This window comes from Carassius auratus, unplaced genomic scaffold (assembly GCF_003368295.1).
Source record: "Carassius auratus strain Wakin unplaced genomic scaffold, ASM336829v1 scaf_tig00216608, whole genome shotgun sequence".
Lineage (NCBI taxonomy): Eukaryota > Metazoa > Chordata > Actinopteri > Cypriniformes > Cyprinidae > Carassius > Carassius auratus.
The window spans coordinates 209,205-235,489 of NW_020528660.1; the positions used below are offsets into that span (position 1 = coordinate 209,205).

Consider the following 26,285-nt stretch of genomic DNA (forward strand, 5'->3'; position numbering starts at 1 on the left):
CTGTAAAGGCAAATAATATTTGTTTCTATTGCAAAAAGCCAGGTCATAAGATATCGGAGTGCTTTGTTCTCAATAAGAAAGCAAAATCTACCAAGCCAGTGGGGTTAACCACTGCATGCCAATTGCCCCTTTTGCCAAGTGACGAGTGTTTTGAGCGCCATTCTCCGAAGGGGGAGAACATGGAAAGTAGTGATGGTTCCACTGATTATACTCCTTTTTTTAACAACTGTAGTTGTCCCTCTATCAGGACAGGACGGTGGTGTTCCGGTAAGTATTCTCAGGGACACGGGAGCTGCACAATCGTTACTAGTTAAGGGGTATTACCTCTGTCTGATCAGACTGATACAGGTGCTAAAGTTTTGGTAACGGGGGTTGAAATGGGCTGTACCATTGTCCCTTTACATCGCATTGGTATGAAGTCACCCTTGGTCTCTGGTCAGGTAGTAGTAGGAGTGCTACCTTCTTTGCCAATTGAAGGGGTTTCCTACATTTTGGGCAATGATTTGGCAGGAGTTAAAGTTATTCCTAGCCCTCAAGTTACCGAAGCGCCTATATCAGGTGAGAGCTTTGAGTTGTCTCAGACTTTTGTTTTTTCAGTATGTTTTTTTCAGTATGTGCGGTGACACGGGCTATGTCTAAACCGACTTCTAGTTCCACCGTTGAAGGGGGTACAAATTTTAATTTGGCGATACCTTTTTTGGGGAGTGTGATTGGAAGGGTGGAGATAAAGATGGGTCTGTTGAATCTGAGATAATGATAGGTAAGGAAGTGTTAGAAACATCCCAAGACATTCCTTACAGAAAATAATTGATTACAAGGGATTAACTCATTTTAGAACAGAGTAAAGACTCCTCTTTGTCTTCTGTTATATGAACTGGGTACGGAGCAAGAGATGAATGAGTTGTCATCTGGGTTTTTCCAGAAGGACGGGGTACTAATGAGAAAATGGTGCCCTCGATCTTTGTCTGAACAAGATGACTGGTGCAATGTTTTTCAGGTCGTGGTACCTCAGGTTTTTCGTGTAGTTCTCAAGCTAGCGCATGACTGTAGTAGGCCGGACATCTTGGTATAAATAAGACATATTTATAAATAAGACGTCTTTTGCAGTCGTATATTACAGAATTTCTATTGGCCTGGTTTAAAAAGATGTAGTTTCTTATTGTAAGACATGCCATATTTGCCAGGTAACCGGTAAACCGTTTAATGTGTTGGTCCATTACCGTTGTGTTGGTCCATTACCTAAAACCAAACGAGGCCACCAGTATTTTTTGACTGTTATGTGTGCATCTACTTGCTTCCCTGAGGCCATTCCTTTAAGGAAGATAACCGCTCCCGCTGTGGTACAGGCCTTGCTAAAGTTATTAATGTTCGGGCTTCCAAAAACTGTTCAGTCTGATCAAGGGTCCAATTTTATGTCCAAAGTTTTTGAGCAGGTGCTGGATCAGTTGTGTATTTCATCTTGCCATTCTAGTGCTTACCACCCAGAGTCCCAGGGAGCCCTTGAGAGGTTTCAACAAACCCTGAAAGTCATATTAAGAACCTACTGTCTTGAGTTCCAGAGGGACTGGGATGAAGGGGTGCATTTCATGCTTTCTGCCGCAAGAGAGGCTGTACAGGATTCCCTGGGGTTTAGTCCTGCTCAATTGGCTTTTGGCCATAATGTCTGTGGCCCATTGAAATTGTTAAAGGAGAAATGGCTGGCAGAGGCATCTGATTCTTCCAATCTGCTGGACTATGTTAGTCGTTGACTATGTTTAGACTATGTTTTTTCGACATCAGCTTCGTAAGGCCTGTGAAATTGCTCATACTAATTTGGCTGGCTCACAGAAAAAGATGAAGGCCTGGTATGACAAGAGGGCTAAGAAGCTGGATTTTTCAGTAGGAGATCAAGTTCCAGCGTTGCTTCCTATACATACCTATACAGTTTTCAGGGCCTTACACCATTGAACGCAAGGTTGTTGATCTACATTATGTAATTTCTACGCCAGGCAGACGTAAGCGTAGTCATTTGTGTCATTAATATCTTGAAGGAGTACTTTGTTAGAGCCAGAAACTCTGATGGATTAACCAATAACGTGGCTGTTTTACCGTGTGTGCCTGTTTTTCCGGAGGAACTTGGTGATGTGCAAGTACCTGTACCTCGGTTAAATAACTCTGAAATTCTCTTTAATCTTGAGGCTCATCTCTCTCATTTGCCTCCGATGGAAAGGTCCACTCTTGTAGAACTGATTAGTTCTTATACTCCTTTGTTTCCAGAGCAACTTAACATAAAATTATGTTTCTACAATATTTAGTAGTAGCTAGTAGTTTGTGCACGTTTGACAGGATTTTAGAAAAAATAAATAATACAAGATTTAGTCAGCTAGACGATGAACTATTAATATTAGTAATTAATAGTTATTATATGATGCAGTCACACATTTAGCAATAATTGTTAGTTCTGTTTGTTAAATCTCAGGTGTTCTGGATCCAGACTGGAGCTTGTGGTGGCAAAACATAGAAACAAAATAGAGACATCATTAGCATAGCTGCTGATCCAACAAAGTAAAATTAGTTTAACCCAAGCTAATGAATAAAAATGCACATTTGATCAGATGCAACTACACTCACAATTTAAAAGATACATTATTCGTATGCTTGGCGAAAGAGATGCGTTTTAATCTAGATTTAAATGGAGAGAGTGTGTCTGAACCCCCGAACATTATCAGGAAGGCTATTCCAGAGTTTGGGAGCCAAATGTGAGCGGTTTAGAATGGTTGCTGCGATATGCAAATTGTAGCGGGTCCAATGAGGCAGGGAGCACAGAGCAGATGTAATCTCTGATGAGTCTCTCAAAACACTTACTGAAGATGGGGAGGGCAACGGCCTCCAGTAATTTAAGCATGTGATTTTGTTTTTCTTTGGTATGGTCACAATGGTAGATTTTTTTGCACAAGGGAACCACAGACAGACAAAGGGAGAGGTTGAAAATGTCTGTGAAAACACCGGCCAGTAGGAATGCGCATGCTCGGAGCACATGGCCTGGGATGTCATCGGGACCCTCAGCCTTTCGGAAATTTACCCGTCGGAAGGATCGGGTTACATCCACAACAGAGAGGGAGAGTGCACTCACATCTTCTGCAGCTGCGGGAGCGAGCTCTGTGTGGGCAGGGTTGTGAGCCTTGAAACGAGCATAAATGTTATGTAGCTCATCCGGTAAAGAGGCAGCGATGTTCACAGAAGCTGGTTTATTCCCTTTGAAGTCTGTGATGTTGTTGATGCCCTGCCACATGCTTCTTGCATCGTTGATGTTGAATTGTTCTTTAGCTTTGCTTTTGTATGGTCTTTTTGTGGCTTTGATGGATTTTCTGAGATCGTAACTGGCTTGTTTGCACCAGCATTGGATTGTCCTGAGGGTGGGTGCTTCCCGTTTCAGTTTCTGCCTATTAGCAAGCAGCAGCAGAATGGAAGAGTGATCCGATTTGCCGAAAGGTGGGCGGGGGGTTTTATAACATATAGCAGTACAATGAAAGTGCATTAACTAATTCCATTAATCTATAATCTACTGTAACAAAATATATATATATATGGCAGCCCTAGTGGATGTTAGAAAAAATATGGAAACATGTTATGCATAGGTGTGGATACTGTATGCCTATGTATGTATGAAGTGATAGCTGCAAGGGCAAAAGCAAAAGTGAAAAAAAAAGAATATATAAATTTGCATAACGAAAGTAGTGAGGTATATATCTGGTAATGTACATTTGGCTTGTAATTATGTTTGTGTGGTATTAAGAAATGTCAAAAATGGGGACCAGGTGTTTTCAAAGGCTGATGATTGCTTCCTTCTGTGTGCATTGTGTTTTTCCATTGAAATGTATTCTAAGATAAAATTTCTTCTTCTTCAAATTTATAATATGAACTCATGGGACATGTAGCTTTCAACCCATAGCTTTTCTGCATTGTTTCAGGACTGATTTAATAGATTTGTTAAACAAAAATATCCACTTTATTCAACAATTCCTCTCCTCTGTGTCTCTCCAAATCAGTGTCAGCAGCATATTGGCAAATCTGAGCTGTACTGCTCAGATTTGTCAAAATGGCACTACGCTCATTTGGAGAGGCACAGAGGAGAGGAATTTTTGAATAAAGTCATTATTTATTTTTTCCTGTACAAAAAGTATTCTCGTTGCTCGTACGTTATGGTCGAACCACTAATGGCAGATAGACTATTCTGACAAAGCTTTTCACACTTTCCTGGACCTTGACAGTGTAGCTTACCTGGCAGTCTATGGGACATTAGTCAATGGTTTTTGCAAGTTTTCTGTGCTCCAGAATGTATACCAAAAAAATTTTTTTTTGTTCTCTACACAGGTTACAGTGCTGTGTTCTCACTGCACAGTCTTGCGAGAGTTTGTCATCAGTTCTACTGTCATCAAACTCTATCCTGAGAGAGCTGGACCTGAGTAACAATGATCTGAAGGATTCTGGAGTGAAGCTTCTTTCTGATGGACTGAAGAGTCCAAACTGTCAGCTGGAGATTCTGAGGTAAATGGTTTACCATAAAATAATTAACAAAATGCTATCATAATGACTTTAAAATTGTGTCACCAAAGTTGGCATATGCTCTCAATGGAATGTTAGAACAAGAGATAATAAATGAAAAAAAAAAAACAGGCATGTAATTTTCAGGGTTGTAATCCCCCTGCCCCATATTTATACAGATGCCTATTATACTCATTTTTCAACCTGAGAAATATGACTCCATTTGACTGTGTACACCTGAGAAGAAAACAGATGTTGAAATATTGTGATGAAAAATTGATTCCATGCATGAACTCCGCTGCACAGCACTGCACAAGCTAGCAGCGCCATCTAGTGGCTGTGTGCTGAACAACCATGGCATCTAAGCCAGGGTTTAGAATTACCACTCACCAGGCATCAAGTGCCATTAAAAACTAATCTTCCCTGGACAGTATTTGAAATTGTCTACGTCACCAGTTTGTGAGAATGCAGTATGGCTTAGTGTAATTTCTATAATTATAAAACTTGCAGTTCACAATCTGGTGTTTTACATTTTTATATACATTTACATTTATCCATTTACAAAACACTTACAAATGAGAAATACAATAAGCGATTCATAATAAAGAGGCAAGTAAACACAAGAAGTGCTTGTAATACAAAGTTTCAGACATTGTTTAGAAGAGCACAAGCTAGAACAGAGTGCCATCTGTGTCTAAGAGCATCTCAGTTCATAGTAAATGACGCTCCACTTGAATACTATCTTACACAAGTGCTATGCGTTTGGATCACTTGGATTTTAAAATGCATAACAAAAAGAGAATGAAAGAATTTATTAGTAACTAGAAATCATAAAATAATAGATTCCAACTTATTTAAAAATATGCACATTAACTTTTATTTGTATACCTAATATGTTGAAAAAGACTGATTTACCAGACACTTTTATCCAAACTTACTTCAAAATGAGCAATTCAACAAGTGATTCATCTTGAGTCAATAAAAGAAGTTCTAATAATGCAAAGTTTCAAACATGGTCAAGGATCATCATGCAAACTAGAAACCAGGAGGGATTTAAGAAATGGGGAAAAAATCCATCTTCTATGCTTTCACTAAGTCAGCATGATGCAGTTAAGTGCTCACAGAGGAGTTTCTTGAATTAAGTTTTTCATAAAAAGTCAAGTCAAGCAGCACTTGGTGAGTGAAATTCTTGGGAGCTTGCTCCAGAAATTGCAGAAACTGTTAACATATAACCAACAGACTTCAACAGGTGAAAGTGTGCAATATGCACATACATATGGTCAATACACACAGTGTACTATTAGACAAACTTACAGTTAACACTACACATTATACGCAATATGTACATACACACAGTTAGCCCTACAGATTAAACACTATACACGGAATGTACACTATACTCTACACTGTACAATGTATTATATATACTACACAGTGTACACTATACACAGAATGTACACGTTCTGCATTCTGTAAACATATACACGCATGAAAATATGCTAAGGTACAACAGAGTGTACGTGAACTGGATACAGAAATGTCATGGATGTGCATCGGATGGTATCTGGTGGAAACGTGTAGTTTTTTGTTTAAATGCAGTGTGTATGTATAGTCCAGTGTTGAACTGTTGGAGTTAAAGTGCAGTGTGAGGCATACCATATTGTGTTAGCATGCATTAGGGTGCTGTAGGGTGTATTAGTTCTGACTGTTCATCAGTCTGATAGCCTGAGGGAAAAAGCTATTCCTCAGTTGGCTAGTGTGGGATCGGATGCTGCGGAGATGTCTTCCTGAGGGCAGCAGAGAGAGCAGTCCATGGGATGGGTGGCTGGAGTCACTGATGATTGTCCTGAGGGTGGGTGCTCCCCGTTTCAGTTTCTGCCTATAAGCAGGCAGTAGCAGAATGGAAGAGTGATCCGATTTGCCATAAGGTGGGCGGGAAAGGGATTTTTAGGCGTCCTGGAAAGGAGAATAACCGTGGTCCAGTGCATGATCACCACGCGTGTTGATGTTGATGTGTTGGAAATATTTTGGTGCTATTGTTCAATAAACCGTAACAATAAACGCTGCACCTAGGTACATGGTTTCCGGCTCACTTATATTCCCGTACAGTTCCTTGAGTGCCTGGTCTGTGCTAGCCTGAGGGGGAATGTAAACCGCTGTGATAATGATCGCTGTAAATTCCCTCGGTAGCCAGAATGGTCGACACAGAAGCGTTTGTAATTGCAGATCAGGGGAGCTGAAGGATTTAATGGAGTGTAGGTTCCTTTCATCACACCATGAGTTGTTGATAACTGCCACTCTGACCAAAGTGTGCATGTGCTCATGACATACACACTGATGAGACATGTACAATACGCAGATTAAAAACTGGCAGAGAAGTCAATGTCACAGTTTTGGGTAGTTTATGTTGTCGATGTTGCACTACTTGAACATAATGCAGTACACTGATGGAAGAAAACATTGAAACTGACATTTTTAGGCATGTGACCGCAAAAAGGTCCAACAGAAGAACTGGCTACCAAATTTGTGTTCGCTGGAAGAGTGTGAAGGCTGTGTGTTTTAAAAACAAAAAAGCACAACGCTACCAGTGGATCTAACACTGCGACTCAAAGCATGCAATACAACCACACAAAAGTGTTTTGCACCTGTTATAAATCAATTAAAACAGCGGCCACTAACACTGGGTACACACTAAAAGATAATTAGGCTGCTTTGGGTCTGATTTCCCTCTTCCCACAATCCTAGCTATTTTCCGATTATCTTGATGGTTCTACAGATTTTATCAGATTTTCCCATGGTGTGAGGTGTGTCGGAGCCACCCAGATCACGAATCGTAAATATTCAACATGTTTAATATTTATGATCAGAAATTCAGATGTGTGGGGGGAACTCCAAGGACAAACATGTGCACACTCTGGAGATTATCAGGTGAAACGAAACAATATCCAATCAAAAACACTATTGTGGCAATATGGAAAAAGTCCGTGCCAGGTCTTTTACCCTACCCTTAATTAGGAGGAGGTATGGAAAATGGATATATAAGGAGGACAAAACGGAAGCAGGGGGTGTGTGAAAAAAACAAAAAAAGAAAATCTGAGTGTTACCTGACGGCTCCATGACTGCGGCTGCTGCAGCTTATTGTGCGGGATTTGTGGGTGAGCATAGACCGGGTGCGATCCGAAGAAGATTGGTTTCGCATGACGGCCGGTCGCAACCTATCTGCATATCGGCGCGACAGATGAACCCAGTTCACTTGCTGCAGGTACTTTAAGATTTTAGCACCTTACGTAAAGTCACATCGGACATTCAAACGTCCTAACTTTTGTTTCCCCATAACATTGTTTATGCAGCAGCTGGCTGGACGCCCCTAACGCAGACTGATTCGTGCCGCTGATTTTACGCGCACGCTCACACACACACACACACACACACACACACACACACACACACACACACACACACCCGCTCAATCAACGGGATTAATAGGATTAATATGGGTTTTGTGTAAACTTGGACTACGACTTTTTTTTTGTCTTTTCTTTGTTTTTTTGTTTGGTTTAAGAATTTAAGGACTGTTATTTCCTTATTTTCCTTTATTGTACTTTTTCCTTTTTTCGTTATTTTCCTTCTAAACAAAAAGTGTCAAAACAATGTGAAACATTGTAATTTTGTTTGTGTTTTTTTTATTTTTGAATAACATCTTTTGACCTGAGAAAAAACTGAATCTGGTTGTGAGTGTTATTTAAAAGTATGTGTTTTTGTGTGGCTGGTACATTGTGTATCTGGTGGGTTTTAGTTGGGCTCTATCTTGAGTTATCTGGGAACCTAAAAACGAAAATAGTATAGATTGACTTGACAAATTTTGGTCTTGTCTGGCGCCCGAAAAAATATTTAATTTTAACTAACTGGGAAAAAAAAAAGAAAAAAACCTAGTTAGGTCTAACTGGAGGCCCGCCACCGCTACATAAGTGGCGCCCAACGTGGGGCGTGAACCATATATATGTATAAAACTTTGGCTTGAACCCTAGAAGTGTGAAATTGTGAACTGCAGAGTTCTACTGCTTCAGCATTGTTAACACTTTAAAGTTCTGTGGTTTATGTACATATGTATATAAAGGTGTTTTTGAGAAGAAACATTCAAGTAATTTTGTGAAACCTGAGAACTGTGAAAAGTTTTTTTTTGAAAACTAAAGAGGTTTGTTAAATTGATACCTCCTGGTGTTAATTTTGAAATCTTGTGGGGTGAGATTGTTATAATGAAACAAACCAAGTGGGGGTAATTCATTGTATGTAACTTTATTTTTTATTTATACATTTGAGTGACATTGCACCACACTTTACATATTAAACCAACACGCATTACAAGTATGGCCACTACCCCACCTTCCCCTTCGACGTCAGTGGAGATTGAATCCCCCCCAGATATAGCAACTCCAGTATGGCCTCCTGCGCACCTAAGATCCGTTCCTTCATCTCATGTTCCAACTTTTCATTTTATGCCAACTCAGTTCAGCAGTCCCCATCCCAGGTCTCAGGTGCAATTTTCCTCCCTACCTCCAGGTGGCACTGCCTCAGTTGAATCTGCTCCTATGCAGTTGTGCACAAGTGCATCCAATGAAGCTTCACCTCCTTCCTCAGCACAGCATGACCTCCCTGGTTACCTCCCTACTCCTGGAAGGGAAATTCACCATCTCACTGCTCATGTGCAAGGAAATTGGGACACGTTACTTGAACATATGCGAACTCATGAGAAAACTGTTGGTGAACTTACCCAAGAACTTAAAACAACGTCTGCACACCAGGACACCTTGATTGCTCAACTTGCTAATAAATTGGAGCACCACCAGCAACAAGTGTTCATGTGCATGTCTAGAAATAAAGAAGATATTAAGGGAGAAATTGATCAACTTGTAAAAGCCGTGAAAATTGACATTTCTAATGAACTTCATAAAGCCCAAACTACTTTTGTGTCTGAGGTGAGGTTTATGATGGAACAACTTCAAGGGGAGCTCCAACAGGATATCAAAACCTACTTAGTAACTCTTCAGAGGAATCATGACCAAATGTCTACAGAGCTCACCCAGTGCACTCAAAGCACCAAAACCCTATGTACAGGTATACAAGATCTACAAACTGAAATGGAACGAAAATTCAACAATCTAGACACACAAATGGCTGGTTTACAAATGAAAGAACAATCATCACCATCGTCCTCTGACATTGATCTACCTGCAGTGCATGCAGCACCGCCTCCCATGGTAAAGAGTGACCATCTTAAGCTCACATTTCCTATGTTTGGTAGACAGTCGGATGATGCTGACCCATTGCTGTATCTCACCCGGTGCCAAGACTTCCTAGCGCTGCATCCTCTTACCGATGCTGACATCTTGGCCACTTTCCGCTCTGTCCTTTATGGCACCGCCCGGGACTGGTGGGAAGTAGCACGGTCATCTGTAAGTACATGGGATGAATTTCAAACTGCTTTTCTTTCTGCTTTCCTTTCAGAGGACTATGAGGACGAACTAGCAGAAAGAGTCAGAACGAGAACACAAGGTGAAAGGGAAAGTATAAGAGACTTCGCCTTTACTTACAGAGCTCTTTGTAAGAGATGGAAGCCCACCATAACCGACAGCGAACTGGTAAAAATTATTTTAAAGAATATTAAGCCATACCTCACTAGCCAGCTACGCAGTAGAGTAAGTAATGTTGACGAACTGGTGAGATTAGGCCAACAGCTTGAAAGAGACTTCGAACAGCAACAGCAGTATGAAGGACGAATGGGTCTCAAGCAACACATGTCTATGCCCCAAAAACCCATTTCCAATCGGCTAGGAGAGAAAGAGAAACCACCTTTAGTACAGTGTTGGCGATGTAAAGGACATCACTCACCTGGACACTGTCCTCACTTTGTCTCTGCTCAGTCACTTCAAACCAATCGATCCCACTCCGCTAGCAGTAAGCAGACAACATTTCCAGCTCCCAAAGCTGGCGGTCCGCTTATCAATCACTCTGTTTCTGCCACGTTTACCAAAAAGACCCCAAAAACATGTAAGAATACACCACCTCCTGCAGCTGTGCCGCAACAATTAGTTGTACCCCTGAGTATTGCTACCTGGAAGGGGAAAGCCATTGTTGATACGGGTGCAAGTTACACTCTTCTTCATGAGAATCTTTGTAAAGAGCTCGGTGTACAAAGACTTCTTCCATGGACCCGAGGTCCTCTTTACTTGGCGAATGGAGAAGCAGAAATTCCATTAGGATGGGTAAATATACCAGTCACTCTTCATCACAAAGTTTTCAACATACCTGCTGCTGTTCTTCCTGCTAAAGCTCTAGCCTATGCTGTGGTACTAGGTTTGGACTTCATTTTCTCCAGTGGACTCCAAATCTATGTGGCAGACCAAAAATACTCCTTTAAGAGCAATCCAAAGGAGGATTTTCCCTTCCAGCCTGGAAATGCCAGTGCACCAGCTATCTATTCCCAACCTCAAAAGGAAAAGAAAGAAAGTAAAAGTTCCAGTCTATTTTTACTGAGTTCTGTTCCCCCTCCGCAAAATGTCCTATGTTTATCGCCAGCTAATCCTGATGAGAAAACCCTAATTAATACTGTTGTAAGTGCTGCCGACTTACCTCCTGAAGACAAGCAACAGCTACGTCAGATTCTGGAGTCCAACCCGCAAATCTGCACACTTCGTCTGGGACGGACTAAAGTCCTTGAGCATCACATCTATACCACCCACCAAGTGCCTATCAAGCAGCGACCATATCGCACAAACCCTGCCAAGCAGGCTGTCATAAAAGAACAGTTGGAGGAGATGTTGGCTGCAGGTATTGTGGAACCGTCACATTCTGGATGGGCCTCTCCTGTCGTCTTGGTTCCCAAAAAAGACGGAAGCCTCAGGTTTTGTGTGGATTACCGAAAGGTTAATGCCAGTACAGAGAATGATGCATATCCTCTGCCCAACATTACTGAAATCTTGGAATCTCTTGCTGGAGCGTCCATTTTTTCCACCATTGATCTTAACAGTGGATATTGGCAGGTAAGCATGGATCAGGAAAGTAAACAAAAGACTGCTTTCATTACCCACTCAGGTCTGTTCCAGTTTAATGTAATGCCCTTTGGGTTAAAAAATGCCCCTGCCACTTTTCAGAGATTAATGGAGTGTGTACTCGGAGAATTGCGTGGAAGCATTTGTTTTGTCTACATTGATGACATAATTATTTACTCTCCATCTGTAGCCCAGCATTTCTTGGACATTCAGGCTGTTCTTCACAAGCTGGAATTAGCTGGCCTAACAATTAACCTGAAAAAAAGTAAGTTCTGTCTACCAGAAATAACATTTCTAGGACATGTTGTCAACACCAAAGGAGTGTCTGCAGACCCAAGCAAAGTAGAAGCCATACAGTCTTATCCCGTGCCTACCAACATCAAAGAAGTCCAGCGTTTTTTGGGATTAGCTGGGTGGTACCACCGGTTTGTACCAAACTTCTCTAGAATTGCTGAACCTCTGAATGCACTGAAAAAAAAGGGATGTACATTTCACTGGTCTGTACAATGTCAAAAGGTTTTTGAACATCTGAAATCTTGTCTTACCTCTCCTCCCATCCTCAGCCATCCTGACTTACAGTTTCCTTTCACAGTCTACACAGATGCCAGCGACACAGGTTTAGGTGCTGTGTTGACTCAGAAAAAGGAACAGGGAATGGAACAGGTAATTGCGTATGCCAGCAGAACCTTGACCAAAGCAGAAATCAATTATTCTACTACAGAGAAGGAATGCTTGGCTGTAATCTGGGCTCTCGAGAAATGGCAGCACTACTTGGAGTACAAACTGTTCACAGTAATCACAGACCACTCAGCACTACAGTGGGTAATGTCTTCAACAAAGACTACAAGTCGTCTCATTAGATGGGCCTTGCGACTTCAGAAATATGATTTTGTTGTTGAATATCGAAAAGGGAAATTGAATATGGCACCTGATGCTCTGTCTCGAATGCACACCAGTTGTAGCCTTTACACCAGCCAACAGGAGAAGCCAGAACTTCCGATGTCTCCTGCTGACATCTGGGATGAGCAGCACAAAGATCCTGAGATCATAAGCATACTTCAAGCCTTAGCAGATAATGACTCTACTCTAACAGACCAGAATGAAGTACTGGAGGATACTCTCTACCACAAAACTCACCGGTCAAACAACGAAGTTCATTACAGAGTGTACATTCCTGATAGCCTTGTATCATCCATTCTACATCACTATCACTCAAATCCCTGGAGCGGCCATGTGGGTATTTATAAGACCTATAAGCGTATCTATGATGTCGCATTCTGGCCTGGCATGTGGATGGATGTCAAGCAATACGTTAAAAGATGCATTAAATGCCAGACGTTAAAAGGAGGAAATCGAAAACCTGCAGGAAGACTACAACAAACTGTCACTACCCATCCCAATGAAATGATTGGTGTAGACATTATGGGACCTCTGCCTCGGAGCACTCAGCAAAATGAATACCTCTTGGTCTTCGTAGACTATTATTCCCGTTGGGTGGAACTTTTTCCTATGCGCAACGCAAATGCTCAGTCTGTTGCATTACTTCTACGGAGAGAAATTCTGACCCGATGGGGGGTGCCGGACTTCATCCTATCGGACAGAGGTGTTCAGTTTGTGTCCTCATTTTTTCGGGAACTGTGTCAAAAGTGGAGTGTAAAACCAAAAACTAACAACATCATATCATCCACAAACAAATATGACTGAAAGAATTAATCGCACCCTTAAGTGTATGATCTCTGCCTATGTGGACAACAATCACAAAAAATGGGACCAGTACTTACCAGAACTCCGTTTTGCCATCAACTCTGCTGTTCAGGAAACTATTGGAATGACCCCTGCAGAGCTTCATTTGGGGAGGAAGCTACAAAGCCCCATGGACAAATTGCTGCATGGCACTAATCTTACTCCGGACTGTCCATCCTATGACACAGTTCATCATCTTGCTGAACTCCAAACCAAGGCTATGGAATGCAGTAAAAAAGCACAACAGAGACAACTCAGAAATTATAACAAGAACAGACGAGACGTTACTTATAAAGAAAAAGACCGTGTGTGGATGAGAAATTTTCCACAGTCTAGTGCTCAACATCACTTCACCGCTAAACTGGCACAAAAATGGAAAGGCCCTTACCGTATTTTGAAACAGGTGGGACCAGTGAACTATCGCATATCGCTGGAATCCACAGGTGAGGATGTTCGCACAGTGCATGTATGCAACATTAAACCATGTTTTCCCACTGCCGCAGAGCTGGAATTCCAGGAAAAGAGGAGAATCCTTGAAATTTTCAATGAATCTTCTGAAGAGGAGGAGTTTTTTGGATTTTAATCTTTACTTACTACTTTTTCTCAACCATAGGTTGTCTTCTCCAGGGGGGGGGAGTGTGGCAATATGGAAAAAGTCCGTGCCAGGTCTTTTACCCTACCCTTAATTAGGAGGAGGTATGGAAAATGGATATATAAGGAGGACAAAACGGAAGCAGGGGGTGTGTGAAAAAAACAAAAAAAGAAAATCTGAGTGTTACCTGACGGCTCCATGACTGCGGCTGCTGCAGCTTATTGTGCGGGATTTGTGGGTGAGCATAGACCGGGTGCGATCCGAAGAAGATTGGTTTCGCATGACGGCCGGTCGCAACCTATCTGCATATCGGCGCGACAGATGAACCCAGTTCACTTGCTGCAGGTACTTTAAGATTTTAGCACCTTACGTAAAGTCACATCGGACATTCAAACGTCCTAACTTTTGTTTCCCCATAACATTGTTTATGCAGCAGCTGGCTGGACGCCCCTAACGCAGACTGATTCGTGCCGCTGATTTTACGCGCACGCTCACACACACACACACACACACACACACACGCTCAATCAACGGGATTAATAGGATTAATATGGGTTTTGTGTAAACTTGGACTACGACTTTTTTTTTGTCTTTTCTTTGTTTTTTTGTTTGGTTTAAGAATTTAAGGACTGTTATTTCCTTATTTTCCTTTATTGTAACTTTTTCCTTTTTTCGTTATTTTCCTTCTAAACAAAAAGTGTCAAAACAATGTGAAACATTGTAATTTTGTTTGTGTTTTTTTTATTTTTGAATAACATCTTTTGACCTGAGAAAAAACTGAATCTGGTTGTGAGTGTTATTTAAAAGTATGTGTTTTTGTGTGGCTGGTACATTGTGTATCTGGTGGGTTTTAGTTGGGCTCTATCTTGAGTTATCTGGGAACCTAAAAACGAAAATAGTATAGATTGACTTGACAAATTTTGGTCTTGTCTGGCGCCCGAAAAAATATTTAATTTTAACTAACTGGGAAAAAAAAAAGAAAAAAACCTAGTTAGGTCTAACTGGAGGCCCGCCACCGCTACACTATCATTGGAATTTCTTCCTTTTTTGTTTATTTATTTATTTTTAACATAACAAAGTAGTACAATGAAAGTGCATTAACTAATTCCATTAATCTACTGTAACTATATATATATATATATATATATATATATATATATATATATATATATATATATATATACAAACAGCCCTAGTGGATGTTAGAAAAAATATGGAAACATGTTATGCATAGGTGTGGATACTGTATGCCTATGTATGTATGAAGTGATAGCTGCAAGGGCAAAAGCAAAAGTGAAAAGAGAATATATAAACTTGCATAAAGAAAGTAGTGAGGTATACAGTAGGTGGCCAGCCTTTTTGGGGCTTACCGCCGCGGCAGTGTTAAATTTTAAAATGTAGGAAAGTCTTAGACTAGTCTACTAAACAAAAATTAAAAGAAGACCTTATGTAATCTCATGTTTAAATTTCATTTTCGTTTCGATTCATTCATGGTTTAAAAAAAGCATTTTTGAATTATGCCTTATGTGTGACCAAAATTTAAGTATTATTTGTTTCAGCTCTTTGATCACTGGTGCCTCGCGCACATATTCACTGGAAACCGCAGTCGTTCACCAGACATTCGCCGTGAGCACTTTGACATATTACTGAAAATACTGAAACACACACAGCCTATTTACCTCATGAATAATAGTTAAGCTTCAAATGGGCAACATCACAAATATGGAAATGTTTAATTTCTCCCGATTGAGAAAGCCCAACGTTACCTTATGCTTAGCTTTAAATTATTATTTATTACTAAGACTATATTATATACTGCAATTATATTTATCCATTAGAATTATATATTTTTTATTATTGTTTTGTTCTTATAAATTTGTGAAATTAAAAGGATTTGTTGTAAAATATTTTCTAATAGCCTATTTTTTTCCTCTCACAAACTCAGATTTATTTTTTAGCGTGTTAAAAAAATAAAAAATAAAGAAAACATTCAGCAAATGAAAATAGGCGATTAATCCGTTAAAATGTGTTACTCAGATCAGCCTGCCGCAAAGCTCAGCTGTGGACGATTTAAAAATGTTTGATATAAAGCAGTGGTTCTCAACCCGCGGCCCGAATTCTAATGCAAATTCTAATGCATGCTGAAAAAAAAAAAAAAAAAACTTTATCAGTTTGTAAAATTTTGTTTACATCAATTAAAAAAAATATATGCTACTAATGAAATATAAGATATATCCTAATGTCTTTATGTGATTTTTATTTTATTTTTTTTCTTCTTCATACCTATATTATCAGACATGAGCACTGGCATAAGCATTTAACGAACACATACAAGCGCGCACTTTGGCAGAATTCAATTCAAATAGTCATCAACAGCCATTAGGTAAATTGCCTTTAAGGTAAAATTGCGCATCAGAATGGACAAATTTGTTTTAAGGGAGGAAAAAAAAAAAATTAAAAAAATGTCAGCAAATGAACAAGTACAAACTGTCAATAGTCAAAGTATCAGTATTGAAAGAGAAGTGCTGGATTTTCGTTTTTTTTTTTTTTTTTTTTTTTTTTTTGCCCCGCAACTCACTTGAAGAAGTTCAGATAAATGGAAACACCATACACTATGTAACAATCCTTAATTGAAGAAATGTGGCAAAATATCTCAAGAGAGAACCTCATATTAAATTCAATAGTGCTTTCCATATTTGGGTCAAAATAGGCTACATTTGTGAACGCACATTTTCTGAAATGTTGCGCGTCAGGTCATGCAAGCCTGCATCTTAAACCCTCTGTCAAACGTTTTGCGTCCGCGAGTCCGCTATGTATCGCTAGGTAGGCATGATGTAAAAATCGTCATTGGAGAGTGTGTGCAGAGACTCCGCAGACGACTGCGCAGACAGGTGCGCCTGGTCAGTAGGCTTCAAAAGCAAAATTGCACATGTGCAGGCAGAGTGAAGAAGCTCATTGCTACTCGAACCTGTGCAATCCGTCAATAAAAGAATATATAGACAGCGATGTGCAATAATTCTGGGCAATTGCAGAACTGGCCATCAGCCTGCACATTCAGAAGTATAAATTAAAGAAGTCTGCGTCCGCGCTGGCCGTGTACACGTCCGGATTGCTCATGCGGAAAGTATAACACAGGCGTTACAATCGCAACTTCTTTGTGCTGTTACTCCTTTCAAGCTGAATCTCACAAAATTGGTCAGCTCCCGACAGCATCATGTGTTTTATTTATGGGGAGTAGAATTGTTGGTAACACTTTAGAATAAGGTTCCATTAGTTAATGTTAGTTAACTACTTTCGTTAACATGAACTAAGCAAGAACAATCCTTCTACAGTATTTATAAGTCTTAGTTCATGTTAATATCAACATTTACGAATGCATTATTTAAATCAAAAGTTGTGCTTGTTAACATTAGTTAATGCACTGTGAATTACCATGAACTAACAATGAATAACTGTATTTTCATTAACTAACATTAATGAAGATGAATAAATACAGTAATAAATGTATTATTCATTGTTTGTTCATGTTCATTAATACATAAACAATTCGGTAACACTTTAGAATAAGGTTCCATTAGTTAATTTCAATGAATGTAATAGATTATATATCATACTAGTTAGGGCTATAATATTATAAATCAGGTTGGTTTGTATTGCTGACGTAATATGTAAATAATATGCGTAGAATTGCACTTAGACCATATGCGGCCCGCTGGAAAAAAGGGTTGAGAACCACTGATATAAAGGTTGCTGTCCCATTTTATACAGGAATTGTTCATTTAAAAAGATCAAATTATATTGTTAGTTCTAATTATATTGTTAACACAAGTTCATTTATAACTTTTTTTTACTTATAAACTCCTTGAGAATTTAAAGTTAGATAAATAGTATTTAAATGAAAGTTAAAAAAAAAGGTTTTAATTGCTTAAATTATTTTTATTAATTAATAATGTTATCATGTTTATTCTTGTAAAAAATACGTGTTTATTCTTTAGGAAAACAAGGGAAAAAATAAGGGACAATCCGAATATTTGTTTTGTTTAACCTATTTATGTAAGCTACAATTATTTAAATAATAATAATAATAATAATAATAATAATAAAATGTCATTAAAAATACCATTGTCCTGAGTAATTTTGACCATTATAGAATTGAGACTTTAAAGATTAGTCATTTAGATGGTAAAATTACTGTGAAATTAATAATGGCATGGATTTTAGAGCATAACAACTGAAGGTTTATGAAACATTAGCCAATAAAGCATTTTTTTAAACAACGGAACTTAAAGTTGTGAACTAAAATATTATTTCAACCATACAGCATGTGAATAAATAAAATGCATAATTTTCATAACATTTCATTATTCATAAAATGCATAACATTTCTGGTGTTTGGATTTGTACTTCAATATAATGAGCTCCAAGTTTAAGAATAGTCCTAGACTTCTCTCTCTCTGTTTAACAGCATTAGCTCAATGATATACGTCTTCCTTCCGTTAGACTTTTCCTGCCTTGCTAAATGTTGGGCTCATGATCAATAAGTTCGCCTCAATCTGATTCAGTGAAGTCAAACTGCTGACAGTGAAGCCTCGGAGACCCGCACGCTGTGAGGCGGGAACAGAGGACTCCGCTTGGTCTTAAAGCCTCCGGCAAACATCCACGATCACAAATAACAATGATTTTCGTAAAATAATGATTAATTATTAATTGATGATTTGTTATTATCATTACGGTCTTGTGAAAATAATAATATGGGCTGCGAGAAAATTATGAATACAAATATTAGCCTAGTGCTGCTGAGTGCAGGCATGTTTCAGCCCAGTAACAAACCGTTTTATCAGGCTTTCACTTGCTGAACCGGTTTATATAGGACTTTTGGGTTATATTCACAGTGCTGGCTCTCTGTCCGACGAGAGAAATGCAACATTCATACATTACATATTCCTTTTCGTTTAAAAACATTTAAAGCTTTCTGTAGATATATTTTTAATGTACCTATGTGAGACACCACGATATTGTTAATTAAAAAATTATACATTCTTTATCATGAAAAATTAAAGTGATGAGATGGCGCCTCCTTGTCATTAATGCACATTAATAATTTTTGCACATACACTTGAATATGAGCTTCTTATCACAAGTCAAATTCATGCCAACAGCCAACATATTTAGCTTGATCAGAAGGTTGACTGCAAGAGTCGAGCGGGATGTTAAGAGTTTGTCTGTTTCTTTTACTGATTATTTTCGGGTTAAAGCATGATTTTAACAGATACACACTCAATCACTTTCACAATGCGTTCAAACAAATGTAATCTTACAGTGCTACATTAGCAGCATGCTATCTGATTGTGATATCTTGATGCTAATCGATCTGTTTAGATAAAATAACTGACAAAGATGTTATTTTCATCACAAACTAAATTTTCACAGCAGAAAGCAGCAATTAAAGATTAGTTTGGCATGTGATATAGGGAAAAAAGTTTACACATAGCTTAAGCCACTTTGAAACTCTCCTGTTATTTTTTTTTTTATTATTATTATTATTGACTTGCCTACAAATAAATGCACACACACTATTTAAACTGAACAGAGATGATATAACTGAATTCAATGATGAACTGCCTTTAACTATCATTTTGCATTATTGAGACACTGTTTTCCAAATGAATGTTGTTCAGTGCTTTGACTTAATGTATTTTGTTTAGAGCACTGTATAAATAAAGGTGATTGATTGATTTATATTTTATGTTATGAACATATAATTTCAAACATACTGAAATACTTTATTCACGGAGTGAAGGCGGAGCGTGTTTCTGGTATCAAGCCGCATTTTCACTGTCGGGCCAGTGCGAGCCAGGGCTTAAAGCGGGCCGGGCGGGGCTCATAGCTCCGGGCCAATAGCACCGAGGCCAGAATAGCGCAGGGTTTCCACAGGAGCCTGAAGCACCGCTGCACGTCACTAAAACACGCCCTTTACACGCCTCTCAGAACAACGTCATGCAAACTCATCATTTCACCAACAAAGAGAAGTTATCAGAAAAAGTCACTGGAACATGCGCGATCACAAAACGAAGATGATAAAAGCGGCCGTTTGTTTGCATGCTTTGTTATATATTCACATTCAAAAGCATCGATGTAGAATAAGTGATACATTGATCATAGGCTATTGATTTAATTTATCAGGACTCAAAATTAATCACACATAAATACACTTATTTCTATTTTATTTATTTATTTTTAACGCTTATGAAAATAGCCTGCTTATTCAGTCGAGTCTTTTTCTGTTTATTAGCCACGGTAGCCGTCACATTTAGAATGAATGATAATATCTCTATTTTTATAAAAGCTCCTGAACAAAAACATTAGGCTATTATATTTTTTTATGACGTGAGCTAAACTCTTGAGATGAGGCTTGTGACAGATAATATACATTACTAAATAAATACACGAGAATAAGAAGCTGACGTCTGATTTCCTCAAACGGTCATATTTACCATGTTTACTATGGTAATGTTAATGCCTAGCGTGCACAGACTTTTGCATCGCTTATAAATATTTCTGCCTTGTATGGTGATTATAATACACATTGGATCAAGTTATTTTAAAGACTCGCTGCTGACTGAAAGTGAGTTTTGAGCTTTATTTATTTAAAAAAGTGTTTAATGCTAGTGTTATAGCTGTTATCTTTCCGAAATGATCAGCAGGGCAGACTCTCTATTTTTATAAAAGCTCCCGAACAAAAATCATTATTATATTTTGATGATATGCAACGTGGAGCTAAACTCACGAAACGAGACGACAGATAAAATACACAATTGTGATAGAGAATAAGAAGCTGACGTCTGATTTATCCAAGCGGTCATATTTACCATGTTTACTATGGTAACGTTAATGTTTAGCGTGCATAGTCTTTTACATCACTTATAAATATTTCTGCCTTGTTTAGTGATTATAATCCACATCGGATAAAGTTATTTAAAACACTTGCTACTAACTAAGAGTGAGTTTTGAGCTCAACTTATTTTAAAACGTCTTTAATACTGGTGTTAAAGCTGTTATCTTTCTGAAATGATCCACAGCGCAGACTCTAACATTACACTAAAATTACTTTAGTTGTCAATTACTAAATCTTTTTTTTTACATCGTGTGAATGTTGTGGATTATAATGAGAGAACTTGAGTTTAATCGTGAGGACGTTTTATTAATTCTTTAGAGTTTCAAAGATTTAATCGTGCCGGTGTAATTTTATTCGTTTCTTGTTTTAGGCAAATTTAAGCCTAAATAATGGGAACGAAATTATACAGTGCTTCACATTTAAACATGCAACAATTTATTAATATTAATTTCTCAATTTCTGAATAATATAACATATAATTAATATAATATAAATAATACTGCACACCTTTTAAATATGTCCAATCTAAAATATGGTTTAATACCATGTAGCTTAGAAAATATAAGCATAGACTCTCTTTCTCGTTCTGAGAAATGCGCATAACTTCCTAAGTACCAAACTTTCGTCTGTGGATATTGAATATTGAATATTTTAACTACAGTGTTTTTCTTTAATTTTCCCTGACTGAAGCCATCAAATCTAACACATCAGTGAGGCAAAACTGACGGCTATTAGCGAAAATGTGCTTTGATGCGCTTGTTTAATAACTTGTGGTTAAAGCGCCACTCAGTGGTCAAAGGCTGCAAATGCACTTTATACCGCCGCCACAGCGGTACGTGCTTTTGAATGTCTACTTAGTGTATCACCCCTGTTTCACACCGTAAGCGTAAGCGGTGCGCGAGCAGCATGTCCGCGCAACTACATCGTCACTGCAGCAGCAGACTCTCGCAAGTATTCACACTTGGAAGCGTATAAGTACAGCATCACAGCAGCGGCTTTGAAGCGTGTTCGGCAGACAGTATAACCATTTCAAACAATGGGTATAATTCTTTCAACATTTGTTTTTATAACAATACACCATACTTTCACACAAAATGATTAATTAAAGTTGAAATGTGTAAATACATGTTTGTTATACTTGTCGTTTCTGGCATAATTGTTAAAACACTAGACATTGGCATTGTTGTTAAAACTCTTGACATGCTTATTCTGTGCATTTTGAGCACGTTTTGTGTTAAATCACATTTATTTTGTCCATCTAAAGTGTGCTTTCACTTTAATTGAGCGTGAGCAGCACAGCAAAAATAGACCGGACGCCGAAACCCCCGCTGCACTGCTGTTCACGCGGTGCTCCTGCTTGATGCTCATGCGCTGCTCCTGGTCCCGGTGTGAATGCACTCATTGATTAATATGGACGGCGAAAAAAAAATACTCCACTCACGCTTGCGGTGTGAAACAGGGGTCAGTCATAAAAGTAGTTCTGGGCTTTTTGATTTATAATTTTTAAGCTAACTTAATTGTTATTCTTGGCTTTAAAATTAAAAATCCTTTAAATATTTACACTGAAAATTAATTTAATCCAAACTAAGTATATTGAAATATATTGCAGATATGTTCACTGAACATAAACCTAACAGAGCACTCAGATCACTAGGATCGAGTCAGTTAGAAATACCAAGGGTTCACACAAAACAAGGGGAGTCCTCCTTTAGTTACTATGCTGCCTGCAGTTGGAATCAGCTTCCAGAAGAGATCAGATGTGCTAAAACACTAGTCACATTTAAATCTAGACTCAAAACGCATCTTTTTAGCTGTGCATTTATTGAATGAGCACTGTGCAATGTCCGAACTGATTGCACTATATTTTCACTATTTTATTTTTTTTATGTAAAATCATTTTCTAACTTTTTTTAAATGTTTAATTCATTTTAAAAGTTTAAAAGTTTTATTTTATTTCTTCATGATTATTTTACTTTCATGTAAAGCACTTTGAATTACCATTTTGTACGAAATGTGCTATATAAATAAATTTACCTTGCCTAAAGTATAGTCAAACCATAGAACCGTAGATTTTCATTGGTATTGGTACTGAATAATGACAGTTTGGTACCGTGACAACACTAGATTAGAGATAATGAAGGTAAGGTTGCTTTAATTATTTATAGGGGTTCTCTCTAGTGCTGTTTGGATAGATGGTGTAATTACTGATGATGGACTGGCCGTGTTAATTATCCGCACGTGCTTCTTCCTGAATTTGGTTAGTAAAACAAAGACTCAAAAAAGAACCCGGTCCTTTCCTTGGTTTTTTCTTTGCACTGAAATAATCTCAGGCCCTTTCTTGTTTACACTGCAACATCAGACCTCAAACCCCAGCTTTCTGTGAAGCAGTGGAATGCTGGAGTCTGACCTACTGGAAAATTTGGAAGATGAAGTGGACAGGGAAACGGGGAAGGGGGTGAAAAACAGCTTTATACAGAGCTTTAACAACACATTTCAGTCAAGTTTTAAATTAAGAGGGAACATTATCTAAGTTAATTTAACTTTCCTTTTTCTCAGATAAGATAGTATTCAAAGATAGTATCTGCATGTCTCTGTGTGCATGAAAGGTGCAGATCCGTGGTTTCATTTATTACACACATACTGAAGCGCACATGACGTTTGCTGTGTTTTTAGTCTCTAATGCCTCAATATATGAGTGCATGAACAAAACATGATCTCTAGAAATGCTCTCAAGAGTGTCACTTAATAAGCATTTTACCATTTCTTTAGGGAAAAACTATCATTATATAAATACACAAAACAGTATTCCTGATTTATTTATTTTTTTATAAGTTAATTAGATGATTTTAATTGGTAGAATTTGTTCCAAACCATTAAAATGTTGGTGACATAAAAGTCTCAGGTTACTCATGTAACCATGTTTCCCTGAGAATAGGGAATGAGATGCTGCATCCTCTAGAGGGCGCTATGGGAACCCTGTCAGCGTGACTGGTGTCAGAAGCCTGAATGAAATAACAACAATGAACTTGACATTGGCAGGCGGAAGCCTATGACGTAAGCAAATGAGCGACTGTGGATATAAATGGGCACCTATAGAACACATCATCCTCTTTTTATGTCTGAGGAGACAAGGGCATGATACCGAAGCATGGCACAGAGATGCAGCGTCTCGTTCTCTATTCTCAGGGAATTATGGTTACATGTGTAACCTGAGACATTCGCTTTTGAAAGGGAACTTCACACTGCATCCTCTAGAGAGCGCTATGGGAATGGTATACCAATGCTGCCATGCTGAGGGATAAGTGCCTAGGTAACTGTCTCCCCAAATCAGGACTTGAGGAACAGCATCTCTACTAGAGAACGCGCTAGGCTATACGACAGGCTTAAGCTCTAATCATCATAGACTAACTCATCCGCCAGAGTCTGGAGCTCAAAAAGTGGAGGTCTCAGCATAAAGACTCTCTAAACTGAGTGAGACCTAACTACACTCAATGCCAGAGGCATGTAGTGGGGACTCAAATAAAAAGAGCCTACTACTCACATTACTGCCTAAGCGGAGCTCTAGGGAGTGGATGCTTTAGCAGGATGACTCTCTTAAACGAGAGGAAGCCTAGCACTCAACCCCTATTAGAGAAACTCTTAAGAATGGAGGCCTCAGCATGACGACTCTCTAGAGCGAGAGGATCATAAAGCTCAAACATAAAAACAAAAATAAAAATATTAAAAACATATGTTTTAAATGTATTTAAAAAAATGTTGATGTAGGAAATGAGTTGAAAACACAGTGTAGCTAAGGCCACAAGTCTTCCAAGACTTCATAAAAAATGTCATAATCGAATCTGTAAAACTGTGAATTTTATGAAATATTTTCTAAGGCCATGTCATGTGTGTTTTTAGAGAAGGCTAATCAGATTGATTTATGGCCCTTGTCATCTCTTTAAGATCTCACATGTAAACTTTCCTGTTCTCTTTGTGTATGTTTCACTGTTGAAAACTGCCCGAATCATGATTGTATTGTTCTCACCAAACGGTTCTTTCACACCTCCGCCAAGTATGACACATTATCCGCATTATTCTTTTATCATTATTCTTTTGTTTTTATTCCACCTTTATTAGCCTTGATTGTGGTTTTTCAGGCTTTACAAAGCAACAAAGCAGCGATCTCACTTCAGTCTCTCTTTGCATTTAGCCCTTATTTATCAAAAGTCTTACTATAAAAATACAACAAAACATTTTCTTACGACCTTACGTGAATTATTGAGACAAAAATGCATTATGAAGAAGAAAAGCACCTGCTATTAGTAGCATTGGTGCTAACGTTAGCATCAAGCTACATCTGACAATTTATCAAATTATTAGTACACTTCTACTCAAAACTCACTTTAAACCCCGATCGAGTGTTTATAATAACTTCCTTTAGCGATCAGGGGTGGAATTTGGTCGTTTACTACTGTAAAAATATGTTATTTGTAGCCTTTTTCATCGCTGCACAAGTTAGCATTTCCGATGTACATTTTCGATTTTTTTTATAAAAACGCCCCAGATCTCAAGAAATTCTCATACCAAGCTTTACTATCGTAATCGCGGGTTTATTATTCGGATATTTTGTGTGTACAGAGGTGTTTCAGTGTTGTTTTGGCCAGATAACTACCAGGAAGTGTGCAGGAAGCATGTGACACGATGGGGCGGTGTCCAGATATGAAACTCTAAGATTGACGTTTGAAAGACCCAATCAGAGTATGAGTCACACACCGCACGAGCTGTGACTACTGCACGCACACACAGAGATCGCTGGGAGAGGCTGTTTATCATCAGATCGCGTAAATCCGTGGAAAATGAATAGAAATGACGATTCTGTCTGAAGAAATATGAAGTAAACATCAGTAAATATATCCATATATCTCCGCAGATATGCATCTGTGCTCTATAAATCCTTATTGACGCTGTTCAGTGAGTCTATGTGAACACAAATAAACCGCTGCTGACGTGACTGAATATGAGTGAGTTGTGAATTTCTATTCAAAATGTGGCATAATACGGATTTATTATTTTGCACTCCTGACATAAATCACTAAATATCTGTCACTGCAACAATGTTTTATCAAAATATTGGTCAAATATCGAAGCTTGAGTCTTTAAACTTTCCATTGATGCACAGTTTGTCCAGATGAAGTAAGACAGTGATGTTTAATGTGCTGTGAAAGTGAAACAATAATAAACTGGGGCCGTCAGCGATGTTTGCACGCAAAGGGGTTAAAACTTATGATATGCTTGTCATCGTTTTTCAGTATACCACTGAAATAGCAAACTTTGTAAAACACAAAATTTCTGTCACTGCCAAAACTTTTGGCCATAACTGTAAGCACAAAATTACACAAATCACAAATCATTATCCATAAATTAAAAATGAATATTATAAATATTAAATATGGTAATTTGCAGCCAAAAGGAATGTTTCAACCAGTCAAATGACTGAGAACTA

General features: G+C 38.4%; 1 long non-coding RNA gene and 1 pseudogene across 18 annotated transcripts; one reads left to right on the forward strand and one right to left on the reverse strand.

The window, feature by feature from the left end:
- Positions 1–26,285, forward strand: part of LOC113098679 (NACHT, LRR and PYD domains-containing protein 12-like) — a 110,152-nt pseudogene that overhangs the window by 78,912 nt on the left and 4,955 nt on the right.
- LOC113098682 (uncharacterized) lies at positions 8,542–12,922 on the reverse strand. Of its 18 annotated transcripts, XR_003289161.1 has the most exons (5): positions 12,711–12,922; positions 12,502–12,612; positions 10,197–12,259; positions 9,296–10,046; positions 8,542–9,195 (listed from the first exon to the last, which is right to left on the reverse strand). It is a non-coding gene; the product is annotated as an uncharacterized LOC113098682 (long non-coding RNA). The 18 variants fall into 18 exon arrangements; XR_003289157.1 differs by having other exon boundaries at positions 10,197–12,612; XR_003289160.1 differs by lacking the exon at positions 12,711–12,922 and having other exon boundaries at positions 12,502–12,678.